Source organism: Rhinichthys klamathensis, unplaced genomic scaffold (genome assembly GCF_029890125.1).
Source record: "Rhinichthys klamathensis goyatoka isolate OS25496 unplaced genomic scaffold, OSU_Roscu_1.1 h1tg000259l_1, whole genome shotgun sequence".
NCBI lineage: Eukaryota > Metazoa > Chordata > Actinopteri > Cypriniformes > Leuciscidae > Rhinichthys > Rhinichthys klamathensis.
Genome location: NW_026606781.1, coordinates 2,089,610 through 2,093,856, shown reverse-complemented (window position 1 = coordinate 2,093,856; position 4,247 = coordinate 2,089,610).

The following is a 4,247-nucleotide window of genomic DNA, read 5'->3' as shown; positions in this document are numbered from 1 at the left end:
CTTTCTGAGGAGAGAACAATAATTAATTAATTAAATAACCAATTAAAAATGATTGACCTTTCCTACATTTCAAAGCAGGAGTGTGAGACAATTCAGACCAAAATGTGAGACAAAAGGTGATTACCATAGTCTAAAAAAGATATCATCCCTGTCATACCTTTTAAAAATATTCAAGTAGCTATTCAGTACGGTACAACGGCCTAAAGGCGCGCCGGGGTAAAAGGCACCTTTGATATTATTTTCCTCTAAACCACTAGATGGCACAAAAACTTTCTAAAACATCCGCTTTTCAAGATGCAGTGGAAATTTGCCTGATCCTTGATGCGATCGCAGACAGCAATGCAAAGTTGATTCTGTGCTAATTTGATCTACAATTTTTTTAAATGTTGTAGATTTAAGTTGCAAATGAGAATCCATAAAATTATTGAATATATTTTGAGACAAAGGTCTTGTACAGTTTTATACAAGCTAATTAAAGCAACAATTTTTCAATAACGCAAGAATATTATGTAAAAGTATGGTATTTGGGGTAAAGGCGCCCCTGCTGTCAGGGCTAAAGGCACAATTATAATTAACATGATAATAAATAACTGGCTGACCTTTCCATTTGTTGACATGACATGGTTACATTCAGATGGGAAATTTCATATAGTGTCCAACTTAGAGATAATGACCATATTTATAATGAAACCATAATATTTAAAAATATGACATTAATCATATCGTATAATAAAATATAATTTATTGTTACTAGTGTAAATCTATATTAAATTATGGGATCTCCTTCAATGCTTTCAGAATCATTACTTTTTAAAATAATTTTGTTTCTGTATTTTTTAAATATATTTTTAATTTTAACGTATTTTAATGACAGTATTTTTATTGAACATAAATTAATGCTTTTCTTTTTTTTTACATAAACAGAAAATATTACAAACTTTGCTAAAGTGATTGTTTTGAACAAGTATTAACTTAGACATTATTAAAAAATAAATTATTTTAGCTAAAGTATTTCCCCCTATTCTGGTGAGCCTTTTACCCCGTGTGTGGTAAAAGGCCCCCCTCGCCACCTCATACATTTATAAGATTTTTAAACAAAATTGCTCCATAAATGTTCAATACAAACATATATTTTTTTATGCAATCATACACTATGGGAGTAGTGGAAAGCACATTTCTTCTTAAGGTGTGGCTTTAGCCCAATTGTACCCTATGTTCCAGTATCATATAGGCCCTATATGATACTGGAACCTTCATATCTTTCACATCATATTGAGGAGAATATTTCCGCCACTTCAATGTCATATTCCCACAAGGTATAATTAAATGTCATTATTTAAATGAGATGTGCACGAATACACTCTCAGTTTTATGCACATTACCGTGCATTAACATGCAATGTGCTTTCAATATTATAAATTCTATTCCAATCTCTAACCAAATATGTGTTGTATGTGCTTTGTATGGCTAAAATTGGGAGGTCATGCATAATTTAAACTGTAGTCACATCTTGCAAGCAAGCTCCTTTCCTCGTGAAAGCTTAAGGTCATGTATGCAGGATAAACAAGTGTGACATGTAAGATATTACATGAAGAAGACTATTGAGCCTCTTTTATGCAGTGCTCTCAATTGTTTAAAAGCAGTTTAATGGCTGCATTGGTATTTTATGCTTCCTAATTGGAAAATACTTCCAATGTGAATGTACTCTTGTTGAGAGATGTTGTTGAGATCTTGTTGAGCTCAAGTTTAAGTAGGGTTGGCATATGACAGCACATTAGAGATGTTTTTCTTTTTCTTTTTTATAGTTATAATGTCAGAAATTAAATGTTGCATTGAATCATGTTCTGACAGAGACCTCTAATCATATTTAACAGCAATCTGATGTGGTGTTTCTAAATGGCAGATAGCATGTATAATTCAAGGTTCAATCCACATGTATTTACTGTCATTTTCACCTTCACCTTGACTGTTCTTTGAGGTGAGAGGACAAGGGCTTCTCTATAAAAGACATATTGGTTGCACAAACCAGCAACTTTAGCAAAAATTAATGAGGCTTACCCCTAACCCCACCCCTAAACCTACCCGTCACTGGGATAGACCAATCAGGGACGATGGCCTACCCCTAACCCCGCCCCTAAACCTACCCGTCACTGGGGTTAAGACCAATCAGGGACGATGGCCTACCCCTAACCCCGCCCATGATATATGGTGGGGTCCGGATAACAGGAAAGTACCTTAATTTGAAACCAGCTTGCATCAGCTAATTCAAAAAAACAAATGAAAAAGATTATTACAGTCTACAAACACTTAAAGCTTAAAAAAATAATTGCTCTATTTAATTAAAAATAATATAAAAAAACCAACCCGATCTCACGACCAATTCGTCCGAATTTGACGAGTGATTAAAAGATGGCTAATTCGTAACAATTCGTACGACCTCACTCGTACGAATTAGTACGATTTTTGCTAAAACGTACATATTTGACGAGTTGCCCAATTCGTACGAACCTACCCCTGACCCCGCCCCTAAACCTACCCATCACGTGGGTTTAGACAAATCGTACAAATTCGTACGAATGAGGTCGTACGAATTCGTACGAATTCGCCATCTTTTAATCACTCGTCAAATTCGGACGAATTGGTCGTGAGATAGCGTTGCAACAAACATACAGATTGGGAGGAATTTTCAGACTGCATTTACATAGGAATTAAGTTGTTTAATCAAGCTGACTCAAATTGTGGACAAGGTAGAGACAAAGCTGTATTTTTAAAAAGGGTTGGTAAAAAGAATCAGTGCAGGACTGACTTAAAATGCTCATAAAAAATAAGCTAAGAAGCAAACAATAATCTGCGATAGCCTTGAAGTCTTGATCAACATTTCATATGTACATATACATTACCATGCATCCGTTATTTATAGTCAGAACGTTATTTATGGACAGAACTTCATCTGCATTGGAAGCCATTTTCACTTTCAGATCACTGCTGTCTTATAAAATTGATGTGATCTATATTGAACTCTGAAGGACATGACTTTCCCAAGCATCACATCCCAGCTAATGTGGTTTGACGCTCTGTATTGTCCACTCTCCCATTTGTCTGTCTTGTTTTTTTTATTCAGAGAATGGCTTTTGTGTTGAATGACTGAACAGCAAATGCAAAAAAGGAAAGAGTTAAATATTAGAAATTCCAAGTGTTGTACCACCAATATTGTCCTATTATTGCCTTGCATTCATGCTCTGCAAACGAAGCAATGCACTTACATTGATATATACATGGAAATCATAAATAACAAATCTCATAACCTTGTATTTTGCAGTTAAAAAGACATCCTGAAAATGTTAGTCTTCAGCTTTCTTTTTTCGAATGCTGTGTCATGTGTGTTATCCTGATGGTGTTTGTGTGTATGACCTTGTGCACCGTCTATACATGACTCGTAATGGCCATATATTTTTTATGGACAGGCCACTTGTGATTAACCTGATTTACTTGTTAGGTGTTCAAGCACGAAGTGCTGAAAACCTATTGTAATTGTTAGGATTTAAAAAAAAAAAAAATATTCCCCTAAAACGCATCGTGCAGCCCAAACCGTAAGGCCTAGAGACTTGAAACTCGGCCAGATGGTAGGCCTCAGTTTGGGGAGAACCTATCAGAGTATGACCCCGATTGGCCCATAGGTGGCGCTACAGCAACCAAAAGTACTAAATCGCTCATACCTCCTAAACCGTTTGACTCAGACTCAGACCGTTTTACACCACTGTGATCCTTGGCTCAAGACGGAAAAAATGTATATCTCCAAAATCGATTTAGGCAGCAAAAATGTTCTGCTATGTCGACTTTTGTCCAAAACCTACTTTTGCGAACTAGTCCCTGGTTTTTCGCCCGATCGGAACCAGACCAGTCTAGGACTCTCTAGATCAATAATTATCAAAAAAAGTTGAAATTTTACATTTGGGTGGCTGCAACAGGGTCATTTAAATCGCTCATAACTCCTAGGGCGTTTGTGCTAGAACTTGGTATATCATGGTAAACTATGGTAAATCATTCTAGATTCATGGTAAATCATACTGGAACATGGCAAATCATGAAAAATCACACTAAAATGTGGTATATCATGGTAAATCATGCTAAAACATGATCTATTCCATGATGTCAGTGGTTAAATGTTTGCTACATAAAACTTAATGGGCCCTATTTTAACGATCTGAAACGCAAGTGTCAAGCGCAAAGCGCAAGTAACTTTGTGG